The following is a 21189-nucleotide window of genomic DNA, read 5'->3' as shown; positions in this document are numbered from 1 at the left end:
TCAATACTCATAATTATATAATATTTTATAATATTATTCACTTTTAAATTTTACAAAACGTGATTTCTAAACGTGTATGTTACAAATACCTCCTCATTTTGAGGATTTTGTCCCCGAAATCACAACAATTTAAACAAATGGGGATATTTCGCTCCTATCTCATTCTTATTTTTCCCAAGTATAATTTAGGCCTTGATGGTGTTTCCACTTGACAAGCACCAACTCCACTTCTTTATTACGCAATTCGGTCGTTCTTTCGTTTACGATCTCTTTAGGCTCTTCTACATATCTTAACTTATTATCCAGTTTCATCTCGGATAACGGAACCATTTCATCATAAATGTTCAAACATTTATGCAGATAACTCACATGAAATACATCATGAATACCTGCCAAATCTTCAGGCTATTCCAAGCGGTATGCTTGCTTACATATTTTCTACATGATTTTGAAAGGTCCAACAAATCTAGGACTCAAATTTCCTTACTTCCCAAATCGCATAATGCCTTTCCATGGGGATACCTTCAGCATTACGAAATCTCCCAACTGGGGTTCTATGGGTCATGTCTTCTTTTTTGTATAGGACCCTTGTCGATCCTGAGTCGCTTTCATTCTTTCTCTTATAATTTGAATCTTGACGGTGGTGTCTTGAATCATTTCAGGGCCTCCAAGGACTTTGCGTACTACATCACTCCAACATAATGGAGTACGACATTTATGCCTATATAGTGCTTCATATATCGTCAGTATATTTTCTACTGTTTAGATTGTTCTCTACTTTTGACCATCTGTCTGGGGTTAATAAGCTATACTGAGATCAACACAAGATCTCAATTCACATTACATACTCGCCTAAAAGCGAAAAGGGGAGTGATTATCACAATCGAAAATAATCTTTAATGGCACACAATGTCTCGCAATAGTTTCACCCAAATATACTTGTGCTTATTTCTCCATTGGACAGTTTCACGCATAGCAAGAAAATGTGCACTCTTAGTTAATCGGTCGACTACTACCCAAATTCTATCATTTTGTATAGTAGTCTTTGGTAACTGGAACAAAACTAGACATAAAGCTAGTTCAGAATCTCGTTAAAAGATGATAAATTCGAGTTTAATATTGATATATGGATCGATTGCACAGGATAAAAGTTTCGAGTTGTCACATCAGCCCCCTGTTAGAGGGAATTTCATCCCGAATATCAAGAATATGGATACAAATCATGGATTTGGAAAAAGATGTGGGTAATTCTGTTTCATTGAATCCTCGCGTTCCCAACTGAATTCAGGTCCCGCTTAGCATTCCAGCGAACCATCACTATCGGAATGCGGCTTTGCTTTGTTCTTTTGACCTCTCGGTCCATGATTTCGATTGGTTCTTCCACGAACTTCAGGTTTTCGTTGATTTCAATTTATTCAAGAGGGACTACAAGGGTTTCATCAAATAGGCACTTCTTGAGATTTGAAACGTGGAAGACAGGGTGAATGTTGCTAAGTTCATGCGGTAAGCGAAGTTTTTAGGCTACGAGACAAATCCTAGCAAGGATTTCGAATGGTCCTATGTACCTCCGATTCAGCTTTCCACATTTTCCAAAGCGTATCATGCCTTTCCAAGGCGAGACCTTTAGCAGAACACGGTCTCCGACCTGGAATTCCAATGGTTTTCGTCGTTTATCGGCGTAGCTCTTTTGTCGATCTCGTGAAGCTTTTAGTCGTTCCCAGATTTGTATGATCTTTTTAGTGGTTTCGCGGATGATTTCTGGACCAGAGAGAGTGCTATAAGGGACTTGCCCCTTGGCTAGCTACGTGTCGTCCACCTAAGCCCAGCATAGAGGGGATCTGCACTTGCGGCCATAGAGGGATTCAAAAGGCGCAACCTTGATACTGGTATGATAACTATTGTTGTAGGAGAATTCAACCAAGGGCAAATGGGTGTCCCACGATTACCGAAGTCAATGACACATGCTATCAACATGTCTTCCAAGGTCTGGATGGTTCTCTCACTCTGTCCATCTGTATGAGGGTGATAAGTTGTGCTCATATCCAGCTTAGTTCCAAGGGCTTTCTGTAGGGACTGCCAAAATCTCGAAGTGAATCTGCTATCTCGATCGGAGATAATAGATACATGCACTCCATGCAGTCGGAGTATTTCCTGGATGTAGATTTGTGTGAGCCCTTCCATCTTGAGAGTTTCTTTGATTGGCATGAAGTGAGCGGATTTCGTCAATCAATCAACTATTACCCAGATGGTGTCGTACCTACTCAGAGATTTAGGTATTTAGTAATGAAATCCATGGTAATCCTCTCCCACTTCCACTCAGGTATCTCTGGCTGATGAAGTAGGCCTGAGGGCTTCTGATATTCGACCTTCACCTTGACACAAGTCAGACACTTGCCCACGAAGGTAGAGATTTCTGCTTTCATGTTTGGCTACCAATATAACTTCTTGAGATCAAGGTACATCTTCTGCGAACCTGGGTGAATGGAATATCTAGTTAATAGGGCTTCATTCTTGACGATTCCTCTGTAACCACCAAACTTTGGGGTCCGAATCCGATCCATGTAATAGTAGACTCCGTCTCACTCGATCTCTAAGTTCTTTTCCGTTCCACTCAAGGCTTCCTTCTCCATGTTATCTGGTTTCAGGGCTTCCAACTGAGCCTCTCAAATTTGTGTGGATAAGTGGGTATGGATGGTCATGGTAAGTGCTTTCACACTGCGACCTGAGAAACCTTTTCGTCTGAGGGCATCAACTACCATATTGGCCTTGTCGGGGTAGCGTATTCACACTCATAATCATAGAGTAGTTCTACCCATCGCTGTTATATCATGTTGAAGTCCTTCTGGTCGAATATGTGTTGCAGGCCTTTATGGTCAGTGAAGATCGTGCACTTTGTTCCATAGAGGTAATGTCTCCAAATCTTCAATGTGAAGACCACTGCTCCCAAGTCCAGGTCGTGAGTTGTATAATTGACATCATGTACTTTTAGCTGTCTCGAGGCATAAGCAATAACCTTTTCACATTGCATAAGCACACAACCGAAGCCCTGATTGGATGCATCGCAGTAGACAACGAAGTCCTCCGTCCCTTCGGGTAGAGACATGATAGGTGTATTGCACAAGGCTCACTTCAATGTTTGAAATGCATTGTCTTGCTTTTCATTCCAACAAAAGGGTACACCTTTCTGAGTTAGAGTGGTTAGGGGTTTGGCAATTCTGGAGAAATTCTGGATGAATCTACAATAATAGCCAGCAAGACCCAAGAATTGACGAATTTTCGTGGGTGTTTTCGGTGTTGGCCAATTCTCTATCGCTTTGATTTTGGAAGGTTCCACATGTATGCCTTCCTCGCTTACCACGTGACCTAGGAAGGTTAATTTTCGAATCCAGAATTCGCACTTGGAGAATTTAGCGTATAGCTTTTCCGTTCTTAGAGTTTCCAACACTAATCTCAAGTGTTGTTTGTGGTCTTCCTCATTTTTGGAATAGACAAGTATATCGTCTATGAACACCAAAACAAACTTGTCCAAGAAAGAACGACACACCCGGTTCATCAGGTCCATGAACATTGCCGGTACGTTGGTTAGACCGAAGGGCATTACCACGAATTCGTAGTGACCATATCGAGTTCGGAATGCTGTTTTAGAGACATCACCCTCGTGGACTCGTAGCTGATGGTACCCTGATGTGAGGTCTATTTTGGAGAAATAGCTGGCTCCTTGAAGTTGGTTGAAAAGGTCATCAATCCATGGAAGAGGGTAACGGTTTTTGATGGTGAGCTTGTTCACTTCTCGGTAGTCAATGCACATCCGAAAAGATCCATCCTTATTTTTTTCACAAATAAAATCGGGGCTCCCTTGGGTGAGGAACTTGTTCTGATGAATCCTTTGCTGAGCAGCTCGTTGAGCTGACTGGATAACTCTTGCATTTCTGTTGGCGCTAGGCGATATGGGGATTAAGCTATAGGAGTAGCTCCGGGGATTAAGTCGATGCGAAACTCGACTTGAAGCTTAGGAGGAATTCTTGGAAGTTCTTCAAGAAAGACATCAATAAAGTTGCAGACTTCGGGGATGCTCTCGAGGTCTTTAACCTCCTATTTCTTATTTACAACATGGGCTAGGAATGCACGACACTCCTTTCGCAGAAGTTTTTGGGCTTTGATTCACGAAATAATGCAAAGATTTGAACTGAGTTTATCACCATAGATAACGAGTGATTCTCCAAGGGAAGATTAAGACGAATAGCTTTTCCGAAACAAAGAATATCAGCATGATTGGGGATCAACCAATCCATGCCAATGATGACATCGAAGCTTTTTATGGAAACTGGCATGAGGTCTATCGAAAAGGAATGATCATTTAGGGTAAGGGTACAGCCGCGAAATATATTATTAGTGCTCTCCTTCTCCCCGTTAGCCATTTCGATGGTAAATGTTTCGGTTAAAGATTGAGGTTTATGTTTGAGAAGATGCTTGAATGCATGACTGACAAAACTTCTCTCCACACCAGAATCGAAAAGAATGCATGCATAAGAGTTTTCGAGGAGGAACGTACTCGTGACAACGGTAGGATCAGCGACTGCCTCCTCTTGCCCATCGTTAGAACTCTCCCGATGTTGCTAGTTCTTGCTGCCTTGGGGCAATTTCTCTTGTAGTGTCCGACCTCACCACTGTTGGATTAATGTCTAAGTCCATAACTATAATTGGTAAAACTTGACCCGACCCGGCATGGTCCATTTGGGTTGCATACCATCATGCACTTGGATAGACTATAATGAGAGAAATAAGACACTTATAGTTATTAATATATTATAAGTTCTAGTATATTAATAATAAGAATAATAAGATTATTTAATTAGTATTGATCAAGAATTAATCTAGGATTAATTAAGTGATCAAAAGAAGACTAATTAAATATATGGGTTGATGGTGTAAATCATCCATACTTATATAGTGGGCTAATGCTCCATGGATAATCAAGTTGGGCTAAAACCCATAGGATGGTCCATGGATGCTCCATGGTGTATTTGAACCCATGGATCCAAGGAAATGGAAAGCCATGACAATTAAGGATTTACCCTAATTGTAACACTATATAAAGATCTTATTCTTGAACAAAATTGGCCACTAGAATCACATTAGAAAGTGAAGAAGAGGGCTATCCGATTTCATGAAGTGTAGAACTCTCTCAAGTTATTCTAAGTGTTTTGATGATTGTGATTCCATTTGAGGCTTCCACAGTATTGGGGCTAGGCACTCAAGCTTCATGAAGACTTTCTACATCAAAGAGGTATGTATTCTATCTTGTTACACTCATTATTTTGTATGCTAGATTAGGATAATACCTTGGATGTTCTTATTTGCATGTATAATAGAGAAAACATAGATCCAAGGTATTTAGGGTTGCATGTACACTTAGGAGTGTTAGAATGCTCAAAACCCAACAGTGGTATCAGAGCCTAGGCTTGTTTTCTTGTTATACTTGCAATAGGAGCTGAAAAATCGAGTTTTGTTGTTGTCTACCCAGCAGACTCGCCGAGTCCATGAAGGGACTCGATGAGTCCAAGGCAAAAAGCATCCAACTCGTCGAGTTGGTTAGTGCACTCGACGAGTTGGACCCCCAGACAACATAAATTCGATCCTTTTGGCTAGAAATGGACTAGGAACATTACCCTAAGTTGTTTTTGAACTTATAAACTTGTTTTTTAATGTGGTAATGTTCATGCTAATCCATTTTCAAAGATAATTGTCAATAGATTAATGTTTTGTATTAGTTTAAGGTTTAGACTAACTACATGAAGAAGTTTGATATGAATTATCTTGTTCTTATGAGTTGCTTAGATTAATAGAAAAGTTAATTGAAATAGTTGCTTTCAATCCATTTTAATCTAAGAGTTGAGTATAAAATGTGTTTGTGTAACTTGTCCTCAAGTTACATGAAGAGTCACATTAAAGACTCATAAAACTCATAAAAGTTGGTAATGGTTACAAAATGAAGAGTCTTGTGTCATTGATTTTTTTTTATGACTCCATAACTTGTCCTCAAGTTTTGGAAGTTCAAGAGTCACTTCATTAAAGAGTAAAAGTGTAACCTTAATTAATTCCATAAGTTATAAAAATAAAGAAAAGTTAATTCTTTTATTAGTTTAAAGTCTTCCATAAGTTATGGAACTTGAAGAGTTTTTTGGATTAAAGCTACTTTAAACACATAAGTTATGGAATTAATTAGTTTTGAATAGTTTCAAAACTTGCCCTCAAGTTTTGAAATTTGAAAAGTTTTCTCTTATGAATACTTTAATTCCAAGTTAGCCCTTAGAATTCTAAAGAGTTAAAATTCAACACTTATACTATTTATAACATTAATGGTTAATTATTATATATATGTATAAGAACAAGTCGTTTTACCGTTAGTAGGCCTCATTCACGAAGCCGGTCTATAAGGTGGGTATATGGTTGTTGCCTATAAAATGGCGACTTAATGGGTGTATACTCTCACCCACCGCTTGCTTGACTGGCGGAGGGTCGTTAGCCGAACGGGTAGGACAATGACTTTAAATTCTCCCTTCATTAAAAGTATTAATGATAAATACTAAGTAACTAAAATCTTAATAATTCCCAATCTTAGTTACTTTAGGAAAAATGTGAATTTGGTGCTAGCCCATGGAATTCACACTTTGTACCTTACCAAGTTGTTGGTGGAGCGTGTGTGGTTAACCGGCACACTAACTTGGACTAGTAAGGACCACGAAGGGTGACTTAATGTTTGTCATAGATCAATGGAGCGTGTGTGGTTAACCGACACATTGATTAGGTGATAATATTAAGGGTACCAAGTGAATTGGTATGGTTATTCACACCTTGTTTTGTGATCCTCGGCATCTCAGTCACAAAATTTGAGAGGGCACACTCGAGATTGAAACATGCCATTGAAAAGTTCAATGAATCTCAAAAGATCTAGGAATTTCAAATCCAATTAAAACCTAATAAATTATTTTGTTTTTCATGGTGGAAATTGGTGAATCATCATTCGCCTACCTTCAAATATTTTATAGCTTGGATTACGGCATACCTCTTCTAAGTTATAAAATAGTTTGTTGGGTCCTAGCCTTAATATTTCATATTGGGTGTCATATTAAGGACTTTAAATAAACTATCTTGAATATCTCCCAAAACATGTCTGGTTTAGACATTTATGATCTTCCCAAATCTCTTGAAACTAGCTTTCCTAAATGAAGATGATGTTCCAATGGAAATCATACTTCTTTCACCTCGTACAATTATTCTCCCTACCCCACAAGTTCTTGAAAAGTTTAAGGTCATTCGAGCCCTATTGGCAAGTAAAGGTCTTGGTGTGGTCACATCTTGGAGATGTAGTCACATATTGACAAGCCGGGGGAGTTGGGTGTCAAAGTCATGAGAAAGTTGGTGGTTCAATCACTTTCACATAGTGAGTTCTTTTGGAACACCTATGAAAAAGACTATGACAAGACCCTTAATGATTTTATCTATTTGCTAAGATCAACTTCCTCAAAACTTGATGGACATTGACAATAGTGACACAGGAAATCCAGAAAACATTCTCTTCCCAATGGAAAGGGACCGGCCATAGTCATCTCGGTTGACCAAATGGTAAAGAGAAAAACTAAGTTTGTGATAGTCCCGTGTACCATTATCAAAGGGTCCATATGTTTATATTGCCAAAGAAAGGGGCATTGGTTGCAAAGCTGCCATAATTTACCTAAGGATGTTAAAGTCAATAAGTTTGACTCTACTTCAGGTAAAGTCCACTATCTAACTCTGCTAAGTTTCTATTTGGAGATTCTTATTACATAATGTGAATGGGTCACATGCTGATGTATTTTAAGAATCAAAGAAAAGATAGGAAGCTTAAAGAAGTATATGCTGATTTTGATTGCGAAGATGGGTTTCGATCGCACGGTTCGGTAATCAGAATTTTGAGTTGTTGCTTAAGAGTTATAATATAGTGCTTGTGAATAGATAACAACAAGGTTTTCATGTGGATTGTAAGGATAAGTTTTTCCGCAAAGTTTTAAAATAAAAGAAAAAAAGGATTTTAATTTTATTTATTTTAAAAAATATCCTTACAATGGCATCTGTGGAAAATTGTTGTTTATATGTTTCCAGTAATAGCAATATTGGAAAGTGGATTTGATTCTTTCATTTGTGGTAGTGTCTGAATTTACCAAATGAAGAAAGTTTTTCATCACCCAAGTTTCAATTGGACAGAAACTTGGAATCATACAAGTTGTATTGTATGATGAATGAGAATTTTCATCTTTGAAAAATTAAGACTAATTCTTTGAACACATGTATATGTGAGTCAATTGAAGGACTAAGAAATTAGGTACACTGGGTGTGCACTGGTCAAGGTCCACCACAAAGATTGATTTGTCATGATTTACTAAAGATTAGTAAATATGATTATACTTATAAGGTTAAGTATAATTCTGTAACATTGGAAAGTTTCCAATGTATGGCAGAGCGAATAAGAAGAATCAAATTAGGAAGAAGGATAAAAGTTTCTCAAATCTGAAAAGATGGGAGAGTACTTTAGTATCAGTTTTATGATCATCTTAATGATATAGAAACCATATCACAAATTCATACTCTAAGGACGTCTTAGTGTATTGTTATGACTAAGAAGAGAGGTCATGAATTGTTGGATTGGTTAAGATCAAGGAGATGAGTCATACTTCGTTCCAAAACAATTCTTAGAGTCATACTCCAAGATTGTAACATTGAGTGACATAAAGTAAGGTTTAAAACACTTATCAAATGTAGTGTGAAATGTTTCTACTCTTGTACATTTTAGATTGGTAAGTTGTGATGTCTTGGATGAGACAAAGACCAACTAAGACCAATTGTGTGAAGTGTTAGTCTTGATAAGAATCCGCACTATCCCTTGAATATTTGTTTTGTCAAGGAATGGTTCTTGACTGGGGAAACTTATATGTCAAGAGGATAGTGGGAGCCTTAAAGATCCTGAAAGAGTTTCAAGATTTAATCAAGAGTGAAACCTATAATGTATCACTAGCACACGACTTAAGGTTTGTAACCTATCGTGTTGACATAATTCTTATTTCAATACCTACTTCAAATAAGTTGAATTTGCATGTGAGTTATCAGAGTTCAACTTGGAAGCATTGGTGGGCCTTGTGCTACCAAGGTGACAAGAAACTAAGATTGAACAAGTTTAATCCATGTAAGGCTGAATTTGTCACTAACCTTATCTTTTGATTATGGTTTTGACAAATTCACATGGATAGGAACTCATACACTATAAAATCTAAGTGTCATAAGGTTTCTCTCCGATTCATGAATATGATGGTGAGGAAACGCTTTCACTAAGTAGATTTTACGTAGATAGCAATTGTGTTATTTGCATTTTCAAAAGTCGTTAGTGGAGCGCGTGTGGTTAACCGGCACGCTAACATGGACTTGTGAGAAATGGAAAATGCCTAAGCAATTGAGACTATGATTACGGCATCCATTTTCATAGTTCTGAAAATTGTTTAGACACACATGTGAGCTATCTAAGAAAGGATGTATGAATCTAAATTTCAGAAGTCCAGCAGATTTCTGAAAATATGTCAGAGCTAGTGGGAGCATAAGTGTTATGCTGATAATCATCATGTTAGTGGGAGCATGATTATTATGATTAAGTATTGCAAGCTAGCAATGTTAATTATAGAAAACAAAGTTTCAATCCGTGGAGTTGCAGGGGTTGAAAAGTTGTTTTGCTATAATTAAGGGAGAGGAAATTATACTTCATTTCAATTCTAGAAGCTTAGATTGAGATTTTAATCATCTTTAGTTAAGAATATGTATGTATATATGAATTTTATGTTGGAATGGTTCAAACTTGAAGAAATTCTATATATATTGCGTTTTCAAAATTCGATTATGATTACAGCATCCCTCTTCATAGTTAAATTTTGAAAACATGGCAAATAAAAAATATTGTAGCAAAAGACTGGTCTAGTATCATGCCTTTATGTCAAACATCATGAATCGTATCCCATATGCTTCGGATATAGGATCGATTTCACGTGCTATAATATTCATCATTTCTAAATTTTCCAAATGCTTAAGGCATTTAGAAGGGAAAAGTCTAGAACTGGATATGACTAAAGTGATTAAACAATTGTCGAGGACAATCTAAGGTTTACCAAAGATTGGTTTCTCAAGGACAATTGGAAGTATAGTGATAATTCTGGAAGGATCATATTGACATAATCTGTAAGGAGGCAACTCATGTTCAGAAGTGATAGTCAAAATGGGATCTGGAAATGTTTCAAAGTTAGAAATTATTTAATCTGTGTAAGATTAGGAAACTTAATGCAAGAAGGATGTTCCCAAGGAGCTGATCTCCTTTGGAATGCTCTATAATGGTTGTTGTCAAGTCTTTCTGACTTCGTGCATAATCATTATAAGAGGATCAATGCATATAAGTTTAGAATCTAACAAATTTCAGTAAATGACATGAATTTGGAATTCTTGCATTTACAATAAGGATTTGGGATTATGAAATGAGTATCATTGGAATCATGTTCAATTGATCTACATCACAATGTAAGGATCATAGACAAACATAGTGTGCATACTTGGGGTATGGCATAACTATTGTTTAGAAAAACAAAGTGTACATGCTAGGAGCATGGGACGACTGTTGTTTTTATTCAAGTCTTAAGTTGATTATTTGAAACATTGAATAATGTGTAATCAATATGGTGATAAATAAAAGGTGGTTTTATTTATATTCAAAAAGGTTCTGAGACCATATTAGATTCGATTATTATTGTGTTTCACTTTGCATGTTTTGACTTCCAAAATAGCTAGGTTATTCTTTCTGAATGACTAAGTTATTTAAACACTCCACGGTCGTTCATATGTTGGAAGTAGGTATGAACCAAGACTGTCATGAATCGGGTTTGTAGATGGCTAAATGGGTTTAGTCATGGCAATGGTTGCTACAACATTCATGAGTGCTCATAAGTTATGAGTATTGGAATAAACCCACGCTCACTTGTATCACTTCATGGAATTTATCTCGAGTGATCGTGAGACGGTAATATCATATAAATCTTCAAACCTAGAGATATGAGTTGTTACCTATGAGTTGGTTATGCATTGATTGCACGTAAACGCATCAGTAACTTGATGTTATAAAACGTGCCTTTGTGTACAATTCAACAAGTAGTAGAACAAGCATATGAGTTGAAGTTTATCTGTTCCTTCTATAAATAGAAGCGATATCTGGGCCCCTCGATGATATTGTTGTGACCTATGTACCGGCCGGTCAGAACTGAATTGATGTGTTCGATTAAGTTCTTTGTCAAACAAATCGAAAATCGGGAAACAAACTGTTGGATAATAAGTACGATGTTGTTCCATGTATTTGTCCGGCTGATATCATGAGAACAGAGGAATATATGATCACTTATCTAAAATGGACAAGTCATTGACAAGATCAGAGTTCATCTACAAGGTCAGAGTTCGACAGAAGCTTTTGAGAGCTACGATTGCCAGTTGGTTCCTGAAGTCATACGCAATAATAGTTTTAGACTTATCCAAGTGGGAGACTGTTGGATTAATGTCTAAGTCCATAACTATAATTGGTAAAACTTGACCCGACCCGGCATGGTCCATTTGGGTTGCATACCATCATGCACTTGGATAGACTATAATGAGAGAAATAAGACACTTATAGTTATTAATATATTATAAGTTCTAGTATATTAATAATAAGAATAATAAGATTATTTAATTAGTATTGATCAAGAATTAATCTAGGATTAATTAAGTGATCAAAAGAAGACTAATTAAATATATGGGTTGATTGTGTAAATCATCCATACTTATATAGTGGGCTAATGCTCCATGGATAATCAAGTTGGGCTAAAACCCATAGGATGGTCCATGGATGCTCCATGGTGTATTTGAACCCATGGATCCAAGGAAATGGAAAGCCATGACAATTAAGGATTTACCCTAATTGTAACACTATATAAAGATCTTATTCTTGACAAAAATTGGCCACTAGAATCACATTAGAAAGTGAAGAAGAGGGCTATCCGATTTCATGAAGTGTAGAACTCTCTCAAGTTATTCTAAGTGTTTTGATGATTGTGATTCCATTTGAGGCTTCCACACTATTGGGGCTAGGCACTCAAGCTTCATGAAGACTTTCTACATCAAAGAGGTATGTATTCTATCTTGTTACACTCATTATTTTGTATGCTAGATTAGGATAATACCTTGGATGTTCTTATTTGCATGTATAATAGAGAAAACATAGATCCAAGGTATTTAGGGTTGCATGTACACTTAGGAGTGTTAGAATGCTCAAAACCCAACAACCACAACCATAGCAAGCCTGACCGACACCCACCCCAGATGCCTGATTGGGTGGTTGGGCTGGTGTTCTGCAGTTTCGAGTAATGTGACCCTTCTTGCCACTGTTGTTGCAGAGCGTTTCACGACATGGGCCGGGAATACGGTGATGATAACTACACTTGCTACACCAAGGGATGGTACCAGTGTATCCACTGGTAGGTGCTTTAGTTGTAGGAGCAGCAGCAGGAGTAGTGGCAGCGTGGACTGCCACAGTATGTTGTTTCTTGGGAGGCTCCTGCGAAGACTGGCCCATTCATTGCTTCCAAAATTTTATTTTCTCGACCCTTTCTTTCTCTGATTCGGGAGCAGTTGTTACTTTATCCAGATTAACCCCGTGATCTATGAGAATCTGCACCAGGCACTTGGCGCTGTCAAAAGTGATTGGCCTGGCAGCCAATACATTCCCTTGAGTTGGGGGCGTCAATCCCCAAATGTATCTCTCTATCTTCTTGCTTTCCGAGGTGACCATTCTCGGGCTAAGAAGTGCTAGGTCTTCAAACCTAGAAGTGTAGGCAGTAATATCCAAACCCTTCATCTTTAGGTTCCAGAGTTCGTGCTCCAGTTTCTACATTTTGCCCCACGGGCAGTACTCAGTAAGCATGATCTCTTTCAAGCTCTCCCAACCCATAGAATTTGCTACTAGTAGGGTTAGGGATGTGACCCGACTATTCCACCAGGTGAATGCTCTGTTGGTGAAAGTGCAGGTGGAAAATTTCATCTTGTTGGCTTCCGAACATGAACATATTTCGAAGATAGACTCGATCTTCTCGAACCATCGAGTCAAGGCAATAACACCTCCGGTGTCGTCGAAAGATGCGGGTTTGGCATTCATGAAGTCCTAATAGTAGCACTCCTTCTGATGCCCTTGACCCCCTTTATGATTTTGGGAATGAATACCACTCCCAGAACCACTAGGGTTTATTTGTGATAAAGCAGCAGTCACGGCGGCAGTAACAGCTGCTTGGAACATAGTGGGATCGAATTGGGGAGGTGGTGGGGGCGCTGGATCCATCGAGGAATTGTTGTTCTTTTTTTTTGGGTCTTTTATTTGGAGCCATCTTGTTGTATATGAGGAAGAGATGATGATAACTCCATTTGACTTTAGAACTATGAGATATGAAACAGGATGTATCTCTATATGATAGATAAAGTGTTCTACTAAGTGATAAACAGGAAGGAGTTACTAAAGCAAGTAAACTATTGCTAGGAAAGAATGAGTAGCAACACTTGGAATGAATTTCTACAATGTATCCTGCTTTGACTAAAATACTCCTATAGTATTTTATGTTGAAGGTTTTCTTCTATAAATTTATTTTGGTAGGAAAACTAGGTAAGTTTTAGGCCTGTTGCAACACCACAGTCACTCCCAAGCACATGTTGGTCATGTCTCGAATAAATATAGTTGATCAGGCTATATTAACCCTAGACATGACTGCATAACTACCCAGGTTTAACCACAGTGTCCAACATCCAAATACTTTTGTTTGGTTCTTTTTACGGTACGATTTCTGGTATGTAGGTATACTTGTATACTTGGAGTAAAAATACTTATATTTTTAAAGTATACTTTTAGTTCAGAGCACTTCGGCCCCCTTAGTGTTTATAGTTGTACACCATGTAAGGTTCGGTATAGTTAGTTCACTATAAACAATAGCTCTGATACCAATCTGTCACACCCCCGAACCATCAGGAAAACAACGGCGGAAACGTCCGGGGGCGGCGACGTCATACGTAGTATCACAACAATCGTATCATAGCAATCAAAGTAAACACAACCATTACATTACAATATGAATATTTACATCTGTTTTGATAACATAGTTTGAACATAATACTATATAGCAAAAGATAAAGATGAGACTCCAAAAATGCTCCGTCTTCTCCAAAAGCTAGCAAGGTACCTGTCTATCATTACCCTGAGAATACAAGCATTTGTGAAAACGTATCAACATAAAGCTGGTGAGTTCATAAACATGTTTTTGTGTATTGAAAAGTAGTCACTGAGTTTGTATAAATGGTTTCTTTCCATTATAGTAAATATCGTCTGTATATTAAAAAACAAAAAAAAAAAAAACAAAAAAAAAAAAAAAAAAAACCGTTGTTACCAAGTTCTGAAATATGTATGCATGTTTCCAAGAAAATCCAATATTTTATAACATGTTAGTTAATTCCTATATGAAAAGTATTGTTCTGTTTGAAAACCCTGGTTATCACCAGTATATAAGATCTCTTTGAAAACCCTAGCTATCACCAGTAAGTATGGTAGTTTTATTACTTAAAAGAAAACCAAAAGTTGTGTCCCTGGAACACCCTCCAGTAAGTAGGTAGGTAGTTTATTTAATTAAAATAAAACTATAGAAGAAAAAATTCGCATAAACAAAGGTTAGTTTATACTTATTCTGAGTCGTATACCCATACTAATATGGCCGGTGACCTCCTCGACGTTCTTCAGGCATCGTACGATTACAAAATTTGTCACCCCAGGGGTGCCCGCCTAACTGTAGCCAATAATTCAGGTGTGGGATTGTCGGTCCCGAATACATCTCTTCACAAATTCCACGCTCTCCCTCCAGAAGACTCTGGTTATACTACCGGTGAGGATTTATTGGTACCCCTAGGGGCATAACGAAGATAGTCTCACAATCCTGTATTAACTAGTTTACGTGTTGTTCGGTTGTTCTCGAGTTCGAAATCATTTATAACGGTGTAGAGTATAAATAATTATACGTAACAATAATTATTTAGCATGATACTCTAGTTTTGTATTCGTAGTAATGGATAAACTAAATCTGACATAGTTTATATGTTTGACTTTGCATGAAGTTTGAATCCGTAAGACTAGTAATGAAATCCCAAACTATACCTACTATAGTTTGAATGGTTTATTACATTCATGTAATGTTTTGAAACTATGCAATTATGATTAGAAAACATCCCTTATCCTCCGTATAATACAAAAGGGATAGTTGTATCTAAATGTTTGATAGAAAACCATTGTAATTGCATCAGTTTTTAAGTTATGAAAACCTTTATGTTTAGCTTGTATTCCCCCTGAAAACATGAAAAACTCGGAAAAGTGTAGGGGTATGAACTCACAATTTATCGTAGGATCCTAATGTTCAATTGCTTATGAGCGTCGAGTGTAAACCGATGTTTTGTACGCGAGTGGGCCCTATTGCACATATGTTAACACATATACGTATTAGATTAGGGTATTTCATGGCTAATCATGACAAGAAACCACCCTAAGGTCTTGGAAATGTTTGTACTAAGTGTTCTGGGTCCCACCCTTAGTGGTCTTTGCAAGTTTGAGGCCAAATACAAGCATTAGAGTGGGTGTATGGCCATAAAGGTGAGTGTGCGGCTAAACTGTGTGTGCGGCTGCACATAGGAGTGTGCGGCCGTACAGAGGGTGTGTGCAGCCATACACATGAGTGTGTGGCCGTACACTCCTCATTTGTGCCCGAAATGTCAATTTTTGAGGTGTTCAGGTGCTAAAACCAAGTCCAACTAGTAAATGGAGGCCAAACTCTTCACTTTGTAGAGTTTTGGTGTGTGTGTGCGGCCACCTTATGAAGGTGTGCGGCCGTACTCCTTCAAAGGATGAAGAACACGAAGAACATGAAGAGTTTCAGGCTTAGATTTAGGAGTTTTACCTCTATAACAAGCTAGATGATGGATTTCTTCATGTTTTTGAGGCCCTTAGAGTGTTCTTGGATGAGATTTTTAGAGAGAGAAATTAGAGATAGAAAGTAGAGTGCAGCCAAAAGAAGAAAAAGTGAATAAGGGGGGGGGGGGGGGCTTCCCTATATATAGAGTCGGGTGTGAGGCTGGGTGTGTGTGTACGGCTGGTTGGTCGCACACTCGGGTGTGCGGCCGCACACACCTTCTTTGGTGTGATTGGCTCGATTTTGTGATGTTACACACTTTCTCATCCTTCTTAAGACTTATATCTAGGTTATACTAAGCCTAGAGAACTCATATGGAACTAAAATTTCATTAAAAGATGATAAATTCGAGTTTACCATTTATATATGGATCACTTGCACATGATAAACGTTTCGGGTTGTCACAGGCTGTCTACATCTATTCTGAAACTTAGAAAAATCATAATTTCCTCATATGAAGTCAGATTTGGAGATTCTTTTTATGAAAATTATCGGTTTAACAAATATTACGACTTTCATTTAGACCATGAAGGCTAAAAAGGAGTTTATCAAAAACTCACTTTTTATGTCATTCGGTGTCGTGTCGGTTTTGTCGCGGATCTTCGATTGGTCATAACTTCTTCGTTATAACTCAGATTTCGATGAAGTTTTCGCCTAAATATTTCTAACGAGATTCTCTACAAATTTCATTATTAAAATTCTACTTATTTCAAATTTTAAATTTTCGCTAAATTTCAATATTTGACTTTCTATTGAAATCTCATAAAACTTCCAATATTTTCCGAGTTATTCTAAACATAGTTTTACTTCATTTCTAGTAAAAACTATCCGTTAGAACTCAATACTCATAATTATATAATATTTTTTAATATTATTCACTTTTAAATTTTACAAAACATGATTTCTAAACGTGTATGTTACAAATAACTCCTCATTTTGAGGATTTTGTCCCCGAAATCACAACAATTTAAACAAATGGGGATATTTCGCTCCTATCTCATTCTTATTTTTCCCAAGTATAATTTAGACCTCGATGGTGTTTCCACTTGACAAGCACCAACTCCACTTCTTTATTACGCAATTCGGTCGTTCTTTCATTTGCGATCTCTTTAGGCTCTTCTACGCATCTTAATTTATTATCCAGTTTCATCTCGGATAACGGAACCATTTCATCATAAATGTTCAAACATTTACGCAGATAACTCACATGAAATACAGCATGAATACCTGCCAAATCTTCAAGCTATTCCAAGCGGTATGCTTGCTTACATATTTTCTAAATGATTTTGAAAGGTCCAACAAATCTAGGACTCAAATTTCCTTACTTCCCAAATCGCATAATGCCTTTCCATGGGGATACCTTCAGCATTACGAAATCTCCCAACTGGGATTCTATGGGTCATCTCTTCTTTTTTGTATAGGACGCTTGTCGATCCTGAGTCACTTTCATTCTTTCTCGTATAATTTGAATCTTGTCGGTGGTGTCTTGAATCATTTCAGGGCCTCTAAGGACTTTGCGTACTACATCACTCCAACATAATGGAGTACGACATTTATGCCTATATAGTGCTTCATATACCTTCAATATATTTTCTACTTTTTGGATTGTTCTCTACTTCTCACCATATGTCTAGGGCTAATAAGTTATGCTGAGATCAACACAAGATCTCAATTCACATTACATACTCGCCTAAAAGTGAAAAGGGGAGTGATTATCACAATCGAAAATAATATTTAATGTCACACCATGTCTCGCAACAGTTTCACGCATGGCAAGAAAATGTGCACTCTTAGTTAATCGGTCGGCTACTACCCAAATGCTATCATTTTGTATAGTAGTCTTTGGTAATTGGAACAACACTAGACATAAAGCTAGTTCATAATTTTATTTGCTTATCTGGGGGAAGTCCAACCAAATCATCGGCGAAAATATCATTTACAGTTTTCTTCTCCTCTTTTGAGATATCAACTGTATAGAATAGATAAATAGAATATACCTTTGATATAAATTTACGAGTTTGTAAGAAAGAAATTATTATTTTCAACGTGGACATAAATAGAATCTTCCCTTTTGATAGGGTTGCGTATTGTCTTTTCGTAGCACAAGAGTTCTGCATGGTTCTTAGACAACCAATCTGTGCCGAGAATAATATCAAAGTTGGGCAAGGAGATAGGAATTAGCTTTAACAAGAAAATTATAATCTTTAATTCCTATGGCATAATTTCTTTAAACTTTATCAGCAAGTAATGATATACTTACTATGGTATCTACTTGATTTGACGAATGCATATAAATTAAATTGAAAAGAATACACGAATTCTTGAGCCATAAAAGAATCCGAGGTATCAGAATCAAATAAGATGTGAGAAATGTACCAGTTAAAATATTCGGGTTCTCACGTATCTCCTCTATGGTAATCTAAAATGTACGATTTTTAGCTTTTGGTTTTAATCTCCGAGCTAAAAACTCAATTCTCATTGCAGAGTTATGCTCCTTCTTGGTTTATAGACTAAACCTAAGATAAGGTCTTTACTTTTGCTACAACAACAACTCGAATGGTCATATTCTAATGACCTCTGATTTCATAACACATAAGATAGACAATGAACCATACTCTTGTTTCTTTTAGTCAAACACTATAATAGAAGAAACCTTCCTTCATGTTCTAATGTGATATAATATCTTCATAACTAGTAACCCTTCTAGTAAATGGTTACTTAATCCTTTAATGAAGGTTGTTATACTTTTATCAATTACCTCGACCATCTCCTTCTTCAAATTTCTGACTGAAGTTTCATCACTACACAAGACATGGTTCTCTGAACCAATCAACTCACTTTGCAGATTTATATAAGTCGGACTCAATTCTTTATGACCACTAAGGTCTGAACGAAAATCATCTTCTTACTCATCACCGAAATGAAGGTAATGACATACTCGAACAAAAACGAAACCAATTTCTAGCTTCTTGATAACCTTGTGACTTTCCCTGATCCAAGTGTGAGTCTTGTGCTTCCAGAAGTATAGGCCTCTACTACTATTCACACCTACTCATACTCGTCCCAAGTATTATCTCGCAGTTTTCACAAAGTGACTTATCACACATGAATGTATTCAAACAAGTACTTACGACATTTTCCCCTAGACACAACTAGGGATTTCGCATTTCTATCAAACATATCTTGGATTTCTTTACTCGCCTTCTAGAATCCTTTTTATGAATATGCTCAATTTAGCATATCCTAATACTTTTCCTAGGTCGATAGAAATTTCACTTCAAAATTCTTCATATAAATTCTTTCTCGGGTAGTGTCTACTCTGCAAGACACACTATACCAAAATTTATCCTAGTAGTGTGGAGACAAACGATTTCCAACTACCTGTATCATTTTCTAACTCATGCAAGTCATCATGCATATTTTTTTTATTTCATTATTCTTCTATGCCATCATCATTCCTGTATATGGGTAAGTCTTCTTCTCATGGTTATATCTTTTAAGTCTTCTTCATAGGAGTCTATCCAAAGAAGTGTGCATTATAGCTACATCTCAGCAAGCTCTACCGGCTTTAACTTGGTTCTTTGTCATTCCTAACTACAACATCTCTTCTTATACAATACAATGGTTATATTCCTTCTTCAACTAAGCATTCTACCTTACTTAGATAAGTAAGTTACTTAGCCTTTTACCACTAAATGACTTAATTCACCATCATAATCATGTATGTTAAAGTCGACTTAACACACAATGGAGCTTTCATAAGGATGTGATAGAAGTAAATTGTCACTCAGTATTATTAAATACTAAGTCTGAGCATCCTTCATAGAGTTACATATCAACTCTTATCATACTACTCAAACTGCATACTACATCACAATGTTAGGCAAGGTCTTGGCCTATTGATTCTGAAAACTTTGTTAGCCTTTCCTTTGATCTTCAATGAATTCTTCTAAATCTTGCATAACATTAGTCTTGATATCATCAAAGTATTTATCACCATATTCAGTTCTTTTAACTCTGTAAGCAATCATTGCTTTAATCTGGTCAGCGGTGGAACAACTTCATAGATTGTACCAAAACATTCATCTCATCCGAATGTACTTTGAACCCACAACATTCCTCCAAAGGTGTTATTATTTCATCAAACATAGTTTGAATGTACAATACCACTCTACAGGTATTAATATACTATTTACGATATCACTTGATAGATTTTATTTTACGATATCCTTTGACTGTTTATCGATGTCAACTATCATAAGTCTCTTTATCACTTCGAAAATTTGCTTATCAATTCTAATACGGAAACTCTTAGAAATTGAAATACATAAAATTTCCTCTTCTAAACCATGGTCGGTAACATACCTTAGACTTTCTTAAATAATAGCAATATAGGTAAGTAACCTAAGGCATGCTATATTCATTTATCATTTAGCACATATTAGAATATAAGACATATATCCTCTTAATATTCTAGTGCTTGTGTCCATTTATGTATTAAACCTAAAATATACTAGATACACATCGTATCATCATTACTTAACAATTTAAGTTTAAGCCTAGAAATCCTTACCATTTCTAGTTAGATTAAACTAATGCTCTAAAAATTTTGAAGCAACTTAGTACTTTTAAAATATTAAGATTTATCATTATCTAATACTCTCCTTAATTATTTCCTATGGTTTGTATCCATATACTCCTAATGAATCCGTTCATATATTGAACTTCTGACGGTTTAAGTTTAAATACCATTCCATGGAATTTAGTTCACTTAAACTACTGCTCTGATACCATGATTGAAAGACCCATAGTTGTATTATGTGTTGTGTTGTATGTAATATTTTTGGGGAACTCACTAAGCTTTGTGCTTACAGTTGTTGATTAAATGTGTTTCAGGTGATTCTGAAGATTGTTGGAAGGCAAATGCTTGATTGTACACGTTCGCTAGGAGATTATGTTACTGGATATTTTTGGGACACTCTAATATTTTGATGTATAATTGTATTTGACATTATGACTTTTCTTGGGATGGTTTATGAAAACTATTTTTATATGGATTTAAAAATAAAAATTTTGGTTTGAAAAATTCGACGTTACATATACTATG

This window comes from Lactuca saligna, chromosome 8 (genome assembly GCF_052625555.1).
Source record: "Lactuca saligna cultivar CGN05327 chromosome 8, ASM5262555v1, whole genome shotgun sequence".
Taxonomy (NCBI): domain Eukaryota; kingdom Viridiplantae; phylum Streptophyta; class Magnoliopsida; order Asterales; family Asteraceae; genus Lactuca; species Lactuca saligna.
This window is presented reverse-complemented; position numbering follows the sequence as displayed.